The 14147-nt window shown below is 46.2% G+C and overlaps 1 long non-coding RNA gene across 1 annotated transcript; it reads right to left on the reverse strand.

The window, feature by feature from the left end:
* Positions 1-4426: 4426 nt before the first annotated feature.
* Positions 4427-13098, reverse strand: LOC142363011 (uncharacterized). Its single transcript, XR_012765432.1, has 4 exons — positions 12962-13098; positions 7064-7238; positions 6149-6545; positions 4427-5143 (listed from the first exon to the last, which is right to left on the reverse strand). It is a non-coding gene; the product is annotated as an uncharacterized LOC142363011 (long non-coding RNA).
* Positions 13099-14147: the final 1049 nt, after the last annotated feature.

The raw sequence follows: 14147 nt of genomic DNA on the forward strand, positions 1-14147 counted from the left end.
AAAGCCGCAGGTTAAATAACAGCATCTAATACTCTTTTTTTGTGTGGCCAAACATGTGGCCCGAGTGGGGATTTGAAGTTCAACTTTAAATGCTACTTGCTCCTCTAGATCATATGCATGTATTGAAATATATTCTTAATGACTGTTGCGGAAGAGGACACAGACTGGCATTTTCATTTAACATATCACTAATTTGAGGAGGCTTGGGAGTCGTGAGCTGTGACCTCCTCTTTCATGGCACGCTGCAGGTCCAACCCTTCACTGGACTGGCAACCTCAGCCAGGAATTCCCTCTGATTCCCTACTCAAACCACTTGATTCCTTCTGCTTCCTTTATTATTAGGTTTAACGATCCCTGACATGCTTTTGGCAACCTCCTCGGAGATAATCAGGTTGTAGCGCTTGAGACCAGCTCTGCTCAGATAAAGAAAAAATGAGTGATAAAAACCAGCGATGTATTTGCAGATGAGAGGCAGACCAGTGGAGAGCACGCTGTGTTTTAGACTTTTGATCAGAAGGGAACGCTCGTTCCTCGTTAGTGCTGTAATACAGCAGTCGCAGGATTTTTCTCTATCAATTGTCAGGCAGAGGTCAGAGCTGGAGCCGGCAGCCCTGTCTGCAAAACTCAGCTCCTTCCCTGGTGTATTGGACTCAGCTCCTTCCCTCTTTTCTACTCTCACAGATATTTCTTAGCACAAATCATGCCAAATACCTTATGTCCTAATAGATCTCAATTCTCTTGCAGCTACCCTTCAAATCATAGCCTTCCCAAGGATTAAACCTGAAACATTCACAAGAGAACAGAAAACTCCGAGAAGGGAGGAAAACAAAAAAGGACAAAAAATATCAAGGAAAAAAATACAGCAAAAACAATATGACAAAATAAAACCCATAAACCAAAAAACAGAACAGACCACCCAGTTGTTGCATCTGCAAAGATCTCCACTCTCCAACTCTATTGATTTCATGACACCTCTGCTGCCTGACCCATTAAGCATGGCTCACTGGAAAGCTGTAAGATATTCAAGTTGCACTTTGTTCCATCCTTAGACATTTCTTGTGCCTGGAGATGTTCAACACCTCCCCAGCTTTTAAATTTTCTTAGTTTAGTGGCAAGTTCACATAAATCTCTAAGTGAGAGGAGTTTGTTCATAACCCAGTTTAAAAGTGCTCCTTCCAGTCTGTATCTTGACTCATCAGTGTTGATGTCGTGGGCCGATGCTGGCTGGGAGTCATTTACTCAGCGCTGGCCATCAAAGGTTGGCTGTCCCCGGGCCATGTCTGTAGATAGAGGGGTCTGACACCTCATAAGGTCTTTCTTCTCCCCTAAATATGGCTGTTGGTTTGAAGAATGGCCTCTTGGGCTGCTGATCGCTCTCCATAGACTATGGACAGAGCCTGGACAACTGGAAATCTGGTTTGTAGATGAGGAGAATTACTTGAGAAGCATTTCTCTCCTCCCATGTGGCTAGCATCATCTCACATCCCTCAGTGACGGGCTCCAGACATACTCTCAGACTTTGCCAATCAAACTATACTCGGACACACAGCAGGGTTGCACGTCACAGCCTTGCTGTACAGAGCAAAGGGTCACAGGGAAGGTCCTTTTCAGGAAAAAACAGGGACTGTTTTGCCCAGATACTTTTTGAGAAATGTTTTCTTTCCGCAAAGAATTGGCTCCATTGCTGTGCCCGCATCTTACCCACGTGTCCTGGGAAGTTGTTGTCCCTTTCTCCAGAATACTGGACAAGAAGACTGGACTCTCTCTGCCCCCCAATACAAGCAGAGGGCAGGGGTTCATCAGCCCACACCACTGCACGGAGAGGCCACAGGCCGTCCTGCCTCCTTCTCGGCATCGGGCTCTGACCAAGGCTGTGGTGATTCCCTGGTGCCACATATGCGGGTTCACGTTATTTGTCAGGCCCAAAACTTGCAACCTGCATCTCTGACCAAACATCCAGAAAACCCAGACAAATGTCTGCAAACCTCAAACCCCACCCAGACACAATTTGTGGGGAGAAAAAAGGAAGGATATGGGCAAAACCCAACCGTAGCTGAACCCGCTGACATCTCCACTGATGTCCAGCTTCCTACACCCCCGGGTGCATGACAGCACCCTGCAAAGGATACTCCTGGATTTAGTACAGACTTGATTAGGGCAGAAATGACAGAAAATGCTGCAGATTGGCAGGGAGGGACCGAGGCAGAAGGAAAGCCTGGCAGGCATAGGTCTAGCCTACATTAAGTCCTGCCTTTGCATCCAGAGTAGACATGAAACCGAATGCAATTCTGGTATCTTGAATGTTCTGAGGGCTGTAAATCCGGAACCGCTCAGTACTGTGGTGAGAACTTCACTGGAGAAAACTCCTCCACACGCAGAAACACTTTGGAAATACCCACCCCAAGTCTGCAATAGGTCCCAGATATTCCAGTGGGAGAAATAGTCTGTCTTTCCCAATTTTCTTCCGAAGCCTCTCCATATACTTTCTAATACACCGTGCCTTTTCCTGGGAGATGATTAGGTCAGTGGTTTTCCATATAGTGGATAATTCAGCCTCATGGGTCAATGCACAGATTTTTATCTCAACTCCGAGTTCCCATCAGCCTGGCAGCTTAAGCTCTGACTACCCCTAATGGATGTGCCTTCGCTGGTGTTTCAACTTGATCCCCTTTTTACCCAAAGTGAATTGTAGCCACTAGTGTAAAAAACAGAGCGTGTTTATCCTGTGGGGATGACTCTGTCCTTTCTGGTGCTGGGTGCCTTAACAGAAAGTGCTGGTTAACTGCAGGATTTAGCCTATTGCTTTTGGTTGAAAATATCACCACTGATAATACCTAAATTACTACTAACTTAAACAAAAATTTATGCGAGGAGTCCGTGAGAATAGAAGACCTCCTGTAATTCACGTTTATGAGTGCATCTCCAAGGCAATCCCACTTACCTCAGAGCAGTAACAAGGGTGTTTCAGTTTTATTCCTCAGACGGCAGAGAATAAATAGCACGTTATGGAAACTGCTTATCGCAACCTGGGATCAGATGCTTTCCAGGAGCAGATTTTTCCAGGCAGATCTCAGATATTTCCTTGTTGTCCCTCTCTTTGGAAAATTTCTCTTTTTCTTTCAGTATTTTGGAGCTTCCATTGCTAGTCTCACCCAAGCCCAAGCAACAGCAACATTTTTGGAGCCTGATGCAGAGGTCTGCTGTGACTTTGGGTGTAGCTGACTATGCCTGGTCATTTAACCTGCTTTAAGTACCCAAGGAGAAAGAGGGAGTCCACTTATTTTGTGACACCTGCTGTGATCCACCCTGGAACACTCCAGAAGAGATACAGGAGAAATGCTGAAGATGTATTTCCCTCAGACCACAATATATTCCATATGCTCCAGCAGTGGAGGAGAGGGGAACTGGTAGGTTGAGTTAGCTCTGGTAAATCTATCATTCCCAGCTGGGGGGCCAGAGGGGGCCAGGAGAGCTTATCAGTGTTTTCTCTGACTTTACAGCTGGAAGAAATTTACAGCCAAACGCACACTCCTGTTGCAAAGGAGGGATAAGCCCTCCCCAAAGGTGCTTACAAGCCACTGTTGTTATCAGAGGATCAGCGGGCTTTGAATCACGTTTACTGTTCACCACCAAGGACTCTTCTTGGTTCTGCTCTTTGCAGAAGCCATCGGGCAAGATTCTTCAGCAAGGGATGCTGCCCTGTCAGGAGCAGTGCCCTTAGCCATCCTCTTGGAAAGCATGTTGACAAAACTTAGATTATCTGAGAGCCTACATCCTTCTGAAGACTGCTGACAAGGCAGGTTTTGCTCCCCCTCTGCACAGGTCCCTCTCTGGGAAGCCCATAACCAAACATCTTTTGCCTGCACACTGCAAAGCCACTTTCTGGCGGGGAGTTTTCAGGTCCCGCAGCCTCCTCCCTTTGCAGGAGCCTCACAGGAGGTCGGGTGCGTCTCTGTGGGTTCCTCTTTGCATGTGCTAAAAGCCACACACGTCCGGGACCCAAATGTCTGCCTGATTTCTGTCTCCATGGGGATCTTACTGTTCGGCAGGGAGCATTTTCTATCTGAAATTCATCTTCTGTTTTTGACAAACTGGCAGCGATCAAACACCCAGCTACAATTCTGATTTCTGAAATGTAGATAGGTATTTTTAAAAAAATGCAGTTTTATAGGCTTTTTAATTACTTACCTTTCAGCAGCTTTGCTTAATCTTCAGGTTTTAAAAGCCATTGCTGAACTCTTGCAGTTCCACCTCCTCCCACCGAGAGGGTGAACTCGGTGGCGGAGGGAGCTCTGCTCAGGTCACCAAGGCTGCACGTGTCCTGAAGAACTGTTGGGAAGTGGGGCCCCAGGGAGGACAGCAAGATAATTAATTGTTCTCTAAGCAATTGACTTATTTATAATCATTTTTTATAATGAACATTGTTTAATTATATTTAATTGATAATTATCTAAATTGTTATATAAACTGCAGGCAGACTAGACAGTGCTTAAGATGTCTGCATCTTCTCAACTAATTTCTGCTTTTAAATAGAGCACTCTACTAAAACCGAAGAAGAAAAAAAGATTTCATACATGCTGTTTTTCCTTCAGAACAGATTTTTCTGTATGTAATCATTTCCAGCTACATAAAAATACCTCACTGCTGATGAGTGTCCCTAGAATAACAAACCTCATATATACCTGTGTGTGCACATGGCCCACGATTCCCCAAAAAAAACCCATTCGCTCTTACACTGGCGTTTGCAACCCAGGCCTTGTGAAAGCCAAGCATGAAAACAAAGCGTGTTCATCACAGAAGGAAAGAAAGTCCGCGAGGAAGCAGATGTAAAACTCAATACACTCTAGCAAATAACCAATGAAAGAATAATGACTTGAAAGATGCCGGGCCAAACTCCGTGCTGGCACAGCTCCATCAGAGCCGGTGGAGATAGGCCAGCAGCGGATGTTTCCCACTTCGTCAGTCGAATGTGAAGAGTTTATTTTCCAAGTCAACCCTCCTTTTACTTCAATTCCCTGTTGTTGATCAATGGGTGTCCCAAAGATGCTGAGTGGAGAAATCTGTCGCTTACAGAACTGGTACTTCGCTGCGTAAAAACAAAAGGTCTCCAATCTGGAAACGGCAAAGAGATTTCTTCGAGCAGCTGCCAAAAAAAGATAAAAGAAAAGTTACAAGCTAGAGGCTGCGTTTTCTGAGGACGTTGCCAATTTTTTAAAAGGATAATCCCAGTAGATACAGGGTTCTATGACAAAAGTCCCATTGTGGAAATGCTGCCAATTTTTTAAATATCAACATTTAATCTCCTGGCAATAATACAAGTCCAACTATGCTTTTGTTTTTATTTTTTACAGACACTAACAACATATTTGCATACATTGCAACAGCGACATGTGGTCTGAAGAAGGTTAATTTGCTCTACAATTAACAGTGGCATGCAAATCCACACACAGCTAATATGGACTGACCCAAAAGGCAGAAAGTCACTGAAGTCTGAGCTGAAATGTGGACAGAAGGGGGACATTTGCCAAGCACCTGACTCTGTTTCAACCTGATATTCTTTCCAGAGCAGTTGATAAAGGCAACAGCAGGTTAAATCCATCTCTATTAAGGCACAACTCCTCCTATTTTTTTTACAGATGAAGTTTTGTGGGATTTGCGAAGAGGTTTTAAGGAGCTGGGACCCAAAAAGGTCATGAGCATGAAGCCAGGATCCTCATAGCCCCAGGCAGTGGGAGCAAGGATGCACCGGTGAGATGTAACGAGAAGCTGAGCGGGGAGAAGCCGAGGCAGAACAGCTCTGAGAACGCTGATGGTGCACTCAGAGCTGAGTAAGGAAAGAAAACCCCTTGCTATTATTATTCGTATGTAAAACATTCAAAGTCTACTAATCTAGAGAGAGAGATATAACATTATCACAGTGCCATAATATAGTGACTTTGTATAGACATAAATTTTTTTATCTGCAATATATTTACCAAAGAAATAATAGTAAACCTAATTGCAGCTCATTCGTAGCAGCCCAGCACCACTGTCCCTCTGCTCCCTCCCACCGCCCACCCAGCTCTGCCCAAGACAGCAGCCCCGGCTGCTCATCACCAAGCCCCAACCCTTCGATCCGGACAGGAGCCGGTCGCGTGGGATTGTTCACCTGTCATTTTGTTTTGCTGCAAGTCCTGTTACGAGCAGGCAGGGCTGGATACGGAGAGCCGAGCTTTGAAAACGAGCCCCCTGCGGAGGGGAAGGAGGCAATAAAGCCCTACCCCTCCACGCTTCGCACAGGGTTTTTGCCTCGCAGCGAAGCAGCAGGAGTTGGGGAGCAAGCGAGCAGAAGGTCACCGGGTTTTGAAGAGGGAGGCTCGCAGGGGGAGGGGGAACATCTCTGGTCTGCCCGGCTGTAGGATTTCCCGGGTCTTTTATAATGATGTGGTTGCCCAGGCTTGCTCGGCTTTAATGAAGCAATTCACGTCCGGTTTGCTAATCGTGTTGGGGAGGTGCGGAGCTGCCCCGGCTGACGCCTCTTGCTCTAAAGATGGGTATCTTCCATCCTGGATGAAGGGAAATGATTTGGGTTAAAGGCTTTATACTGCACAAGCACTCCCCAGATGTAGCGTGGCACGTAGTCCCCAATGGGCCACAGACACCCATAAAGACAAAACACCCAATTCACCTGATGTAGCTGAAATTAGTAGTCTCTACTCTGTGAGGAGAAAGGATCTTTCAGAGACAGGATGACCCTGGGAAAGAACCTGTGTCCCCTTCCTGAACTGCATGACAGCAGATATTTTTGCTTTTCCTCAAGCCCCAGCTTCTGGAGTCATGTAATTACAGGGTAACTCAGCCATAATTAAAAAAGAAATAGAAAAAGTGGGGAATGGTTCCCATTTTCCTGTTTGGGGAAGCTGGAACCATGTGAACCTATAAAGCATCAGCAAATAAAAAGTTCCCCACTAGCACTATTACCATTATTATTGCTAACAACAAACAGAACATTTTCAGATGCTTTCATGACACATCCCAAGTTATAAATGTTGAATGTTCAAATTCATGTTCTAACACTGGGTACCTGGTTTGGCTGCAACGGAGGGCAGGCTGCCACAGAGGGCTGGCAGCTCTGGGCGAGACCTTCCCATGGGCTGGCAAGGACAGCAAAGCTCTGAATGGGGCAGGAGCTCGGGGCCGCCGAGGCGAGCGATACAAACCCAGAGATGAGTCTTCCTGGAGATTTCCACCATCCACATCTGCCAGGAGGGAACCGAAGCAGAATGATTTCCCCAAATGCAGGTTTCATCACTTAAAAGGATTCCCCGCGTAGCAGCTAATCCAGGCCATGCTACATGGCATTGAAAGGGTCAGCAAAGACCAGCAGCAAGAGCAGCACTATCTGCCTGCCCTTGCAGGGGGATGCGGGGAGGGGAGGAGAGCCCAAGGGGAGCACGTTCACGTGCATGGCTGCAAACGGGAGTCTCCCGCAGAGATGGCCCCTCTGCCATGCTCTTGCATATCTCCAAAGTGAAATGGATTAGCAGCTCACTTTCAATCAGGCTGAATTATGAGTGCAGCGATTTGCTGGACATTTTACATGAACCAGAAGATGTGTTATCTGATGAAAATTGCTTAATTTAATATCCTGGCCTGACAAGCAGTGAACTGTACATCTCCTAGAGAATTTACCAGTGCAGATGATTTTACTTAGCTAGAAGGATTAAGCAATTGGACCCCCTTTCTTCCCCCCAAAACTCATGGCAGAAAACTGCCCAGAGAAACTCTGAGGAGCTGGTGGTGCCAAGGTTACTGGCACTCTGAGGGAAAACAAAAGGTTGAGGGGTTTTCCATCAGAAAACGTTGCAGAATTACATGCACTTTGCCACTGTCACACCAAAAAATCAGTTCTTGGGAAGGGAAAGTAAAGATGCTGGTAAGCAGATCAGATCTCACTCTCCAAGCTGCCTTGAGGACACAGGACATGTCTCCCTACCCTAGGAGGACCAAGCTTCAGAGCCAGTCTTCTAGTTACATTGCTCCAATAGATGAGAAGCCCTCCTGGGAGCTGTCTACAAGACGAGGGACCAGAGGCAGACCTCAGTTTCCTGTGCCTCAGGGTACCTTGGGCTGTGGCTGAATAGGTGTGGGCTCATCCCAGGCACCCTTCTTCCAGCAAGCACTTCTTAGTCCAGGTTTGCACAGAGACAAGTAGGTGGTGGGTGAGGTTGGTCTACAAAGCAGGTGCAAGCTCTCCCTTACCTTACAGTAAGGACCTTGCCAACAATTAATCTGCCAGCAGAGTTCTCTGGCAGAGCCAGGTTTTCCTCCGTGGCCCTGAGTAATAAGCCCAAGGCCATGCTTGTTTTCACAAGGAAGATCTTTCAGGCTGAGCCACAAGTGGGGAATCTGGGGGCAAGTTTGAAACAACTGCAGTGCAGAGCAGGAAAAGCATCCACTACCCCAACCTTTCTCCTTAAATAAAAGAGCCCAGAACAGTCTGCAAAGATGGATAAACCTTTCCTACTAACTGTGCTGGGGAAAAGAAAACAGATGGACAGCTCAGTATAAACCAGACCCTGTCAAAACACATGCCATCAGGCAGCTGAGAGCTGAAGGAATCTGAATTACCAGCGTCTCTTGAAGATCTTGCCATAAACTAGTCGTATGTATTCCCCTCGCTTTGCTACGAGGCACTCATCACTGTAGACATAATACATGAATGCAATTATGTAGTGTTTATCCATGCTGGCAATCTTATCCAAATTCAAGGCTTTTATTATAATTGAAGGCAATTACGATTTATGGTTATGTTTTTAAATAGCACATAATTAAGTGGTAGAACTCACTCTCATAGGATGTTGTAGAAGCCAAAAGCATAAATGGGTTCAAATAACAATTAAAGACATTGAAAGATCCATCAAGGGTGATTACACACAAGGATGCGATGTGACCTTTAGCTCAGTAAGCCCTTCAGCTGCAAATTGCCAGGAGTTGGAAGGGCCATAGGAAGTATCACCAGGGGCTTGACATGGTCTTATATCTCACCCCAAGCATTTGCTGCTGGCATTGTTAGAGAAAGGATGTTGGGCTAGATGCATCTTTGAAGCGAGCCAGCACGTCTATTCTGATGTCTACATAGCGCGACCTCTGACAGATCTATTCTTTCCAAAAGGCACTAGGCCAGGTCAATTCTAGATTGTGGTGTAGGCCTGCAAGATACAGACCTGACTTAAAAGCTGTATCATCTCCATCTAGAAGACTGAGCCAGAACTTCAGGTCAGGAGATTGGCACATCTTCCAAGCTTTGGTCTCAAGAAGTCCTTCAATAGGGAGTTTTCATTAAAGGAATTTTCTATGACTGGGAAGAAAACCTTGAAAAACAAATGTTGCAATGTGTGCTACAGTTTTCTGATTGCCTAAGTTGGCAACGCTTTAAAAAAAAATAAGTACCAGGGAAGAACATGAACGTCATCCCGGTTCACAAAACATGCAGCTGAGTTTCCCACATTTGTGGTGATGGCTGGGGTCCGCATAGCCAGAGCGCAAGAGCTGAGCTTCAGCCTGCAGAAACGACCTTCCCGGATGAGGGATGTCCCCTGCATTTGCAGGATCCATGAAACAGTTCCCCTTCAAGGGGAAACTTGATGGACCTTTGGTCTTTCTTAGTAGTGGTGTTTTTATGTTACTCCAGTCAAAAAAAGGTGTCAGAAGATACCACTCTGACAGAGTTGCTCATTGACTTAATGCTGGGGGAAAATCTCTTTCATTTCAACCAAAGTAGCTGAAGAATGACCTGGACAAGCCCTTTGCTGCACTAAATTGATGCAGCCAGGAATAAATCAAGTGAATACAGCTTTTTCATACCAGTTGAAGAGCTGCTTCTAGAATACCTGTTTCAAAGCATCTCTACTCTTGGCAACGCTTTGCTGTACATTAGACAGGACAAAACTTCAAACCTGTTTTCCTGCAATCAGTGACTTACTATGAAGCCCCCAGGGCACGGCAGTAATTCTAGTTGTTTTTGCAGAGGATACCACATAGGTGCTGGAGTCCCATCACCTGGTTATCACAGGTGAGGTAAAGCAATATCACAGGTAGTGACGAGTCACTCCAATGGACAGTAAAGAAAAAACCTAAGCATTATTCCTAAAGTGAAGCAGTAGTTCATAATACTTCATTAAGTCAAAGAGATCCCTGTTTGAAGAGCTCAAACCTTCATAGGGCATTTCAACTGGATCCACATTCCCACAAAGGCAATATGTCTATGTGCCAACTAGAAACCTGCTGAGAACAACCTTGGCACGACACCTGGCTGGAGCTGGGTGGCTGGGGCTGATGATCTACCTTGCGGTAAGGTTATGTGTTTAGGCAGAACTGACAGCTGTCTTTGTCCTGGAGGAGTCCTGCTGAACTGGCTATTCACACTCCACAGTGCTTTAAAAAGACCCATAAATCTACTTCAGCAACCTGGATCTTCATCGACTTGAAACAAAGGTCTGGAATCCAAAGCCGATTTCTCAGCAGTCACCTTTGATTGGATTAACATCAGCGTTGGTGCAGGAGGTAGCACAGATCTCTTGCTGGCTCCTCGACATGGCACAAACCCGATGATGAATGTTCAGCAGCAGCTGGAGAGCAGCACCTCTGGAATTTCCCCAATCTTCGCTCAAGGACACCTCCAGCCACTACAGATACTCTCTGTGTAACAAAAACAGGGGCTGAAGTGAAGAAAGCTGGGACCAAACCTAACGGTGTTCAGGCATCTAACTCCCGCTGGTGAAAATTAGGTGCCTAAAAGCCTTTGAGATCTTTGACAGGATCTGTTCAGCCACGTAGAGTTTGCATAGGAGAATGGAGTGCGAAACTCAGCATATTTACGGGCATTTTGTAGAGCTGTAAATGACGGAACAAAGTAAAATACAAAGGAAAATCTGGCCCTAAGATTCAGGCCAATGGCTTTTAGTGGGAGGGTGTTTTGCAAGGACGGAGAGATGTCATAATCAGAATTAGCTCTTTAACTTACTCTTAAATGGAAATCAAAGGGATCATCGTCTGAGAATTCTCAGCTTTCAGTCTCTGAAGATTTCCCACACACTGAATTTTTGGCCAGCCAAGGCCTAGAGAGGACTTCTTGGGCTGGCTAAAGAAAGCCTTAGCAAATAATAAACGCCAGGCCTGTGGGCACGGAGGGGTGGAATTACATAGCACCTCTCTGCCATAAGCCTGGGAGCAGGCACATCACATTAGGCAACACTAAAGGAGAGATGATAGCCCTGGAGAGGCCACAGCACAGAGTGGCAGCGGAAGCTGGCTGAGTCAGCGGGTGGACAACAGCCATGGCCAAAGCAAAGCATCTTACTAGAGCTTGGGTGGGGAGGAACGACGCACAAGTTATACTGCAGATATCGGAGCTGGAAAAGAGGACAGGACAGGCTTGAGAGCAGCCTGGTTTAACATCTTCCTCTGCTTTAGCAGCAACCAGAGCAGTAAGTTTCAGTGCAGTCTGCTGATTTGGTCAAGCCCTCAACAGCCCCCTTAGGAGAGCCAAGGAGATTCAAGACACTAGCCAATAAACCAACAGATGAACCTGAGAAGCCCTACACAGTCCAAGACACCATCCTCAAACCAGGAAACAAGGTCTCCTAAATCCCTGCTCTGCCACTGTAGGTCCATCATACCTTCTGTGAGTCCAGGCAGGGCTGGGACACCTTTCATCTGCTGAGGACATTGCCCCAGCCAAGCACCACACCACGAAGGTCTCCCAGCCCACTGCAGCCACAAGGATCCACACCGGTTCCTCCGTCCCAGCAAACCTACTTCCTTCTGCCTGAACCCTCTCCAATACCCTTGGGCAAATAACCCACCCTTATTTATAACCCATGTATGACCTGGACAGCCAGGCATCGCTGTAAGGACACAGCTCCCCTAGCAGAGCACACCAAATACGGAAAGCTTTGCTTTCCTCTTTTGGCAGGGAGATTTTCAGAGCCAGCTTTGTCAGCAGCTGCAAGACAGAAGCATAGACTAGAGAATGAATTTTTTGGCAAGTGAATGGATGTGGCACATAGCTGGAAAATAAGGTACTCTAGAAAAAGAAGTATTTTAGGCTCATGAGAAGGCAGGATTCTTTTCAACTTTCCAGACAGATTATATTGGCCAGCTCACGTACCATTTATCACCTTGCCGAGCAGTTTACAACCTGGAGGGTTTGCTCTTTTTGGCCTAACAAAACACTCTTGGCTTTGCAAGCCTTGTTTGGGTGAAGTCACCAAGCTGGCACAGATCAAACTGCTTTCTGACCATGTAGAAGTGCTTAGCAGGACAACTTCATTACAAAAATTTTCTTCGGCAAATGAGCCAGCTAAGATTTCCTATCGCTGTCTCTTGCAGGGAACCTGAGTGCTTCTAGTCACAGCTTCAAAGCAGCTCCTGGATGAAAAATCCCCATTTGGAGAAGGAACAAGGGAGCTGACTTTTTATTTTGTGCGGTTGATTTCCTCCCCTATTTCTTTTTTGACTTGGGAGTATGTTCAGGTTGTAGGAGGTGACTCGCTTAACCATTGAAAGACTTTTTCAAAGGAACAGCCTTTCCTCCAGGCAGCCAAGCTGTGAATTTACCCACACCTCTCCAGAAATCGATTGCACAGCCAGATCCCTTCAGCCAAGAATGCAGACCTGTCAAATCTCAGGCACTGAGCAGGAGACGCGCAATCTGCTCTGACCCTCTGCTCCTTTCCAGCACAGCCCGGCTCTCCTCTGCTCCCTGACCCCGGGTGCCAGACACGACCCCACTTCTGTTTGGCCGAACACCCATGCCTGGTGCTGGGATGGTCGCAGTCCTGGAGAGCAGCTGGGAGCCTGCATCCTGCTGCTGGAGGATACCCCGTGTTGGGATGCTTCTCTGGCCACAGCTGTCCGCCAGCTCCCCCCTGGTGCCCCTTACCTCCTCGCCCCATCACCAAGCACAGTGTTGTCTTACATGTCAACACTGCAGAAATCTGAGAATGGTCCATCTCCAGTTTGAGAGCGCTTTCATCCTGGCTTGCGCGCTGTATCCCAGAAGAATGCAGCTGTCTCAGTCCGGGATCATTTTTGTAAAGCAGGAGAGAAGATAGACTCTTCCCCCTGCTTTTTTTCTGATTTATTTGTGCATTGCATAATGACTTGTCCACAAATGTCCCAGCTTGGTTAAATCTTTGACGTGTAAAACATTTCCAGAAATTCTTGCTGCCATCCAACAAGAAAAATGGGTAGGACTTGGCTTTTTTTTTTTTAAAAAAAAAAAAAAAAATAGAATCCTCACTTTTCTTCTGTTTTCTTCTTTCTAGTGTGACTTCGTCTCTGGCTTTCCCAAAGCAACGCACTCATTTATCAGGCTTGCAAGTTCTTACGCATTGGCAGACTCCACGGCTTTCCGCTTGGCTCGGGGCTTTCAGCCACCATATGGAACGAGTTGCATGTTTTCACTCCTTATCGGAGTTTAAGATGGAAATATTTCCTTGGTTCTTCTTGGGGTATTTCTGCAATTGCACACATGCTGGGAGTATTTAACCCTGACATTGCTGATGAGTAGCTGTTACTATTAATATGCCATCAAAGATTGAACTGAATATTTTTTACAGTGTGTTATGCCAGCAGTTCGATTCTGTTCCTGGTTAGAAATAGTTCCTTTAATAGGTTTGGAGTTACATGCATATAACAGAGAAGAATCTGGCTAGCTGTCTATTTGTCTGTCTGCTTGTCTCTCTAAAGAGACAACTTTTTCTCCCTCTGCATATTGATCCAGTTTGCTGTAGTGCTGTTGTAACGGTAATGGTCTAAAGAGGTAAGAAACACTATTCTCTCTCCATCCTGCCTCTATTAAACTAGATGACAGCTGAAGACAGACAATTTTTCAGGCACAGATCTTCAATGCATAAGCCTACCGCTGCTATGCATCTAGCTGAAGAATTTTTCCTCTGTTCCATGAAAAGTCATGCATGATACTCGGGGTTTGTTTCAGCCCCTCTTTTTAGCACAGGCTACCAGTTAGCACAGTCATGGTAAGTGGAGTGTAAGCCCATCAAAGCCAGGCTCTCTAGATTAGCGGCTACAGAAATGAAAGCAGCATGGTCCTCCAAGATCACCCCTAGCCTGGGAAGTTCAGGAGATGGTAAGACTGGCTT

Source organism: Opisthocomus hoazin, chromosome 13 (assembly GCF_030867145.1).
Source record: "Opisthocomus hoazin isolate bOpiHoa1 chromosome 13, bOpiHoa1.hap1, whole genome shotgun sequence".
NCBI lineage: Eukaryota > Metazoa > Chordata > Aves > Opisthocomiformes > Opisthocomidae > Opisthocomus > Opisthocomus hoazin.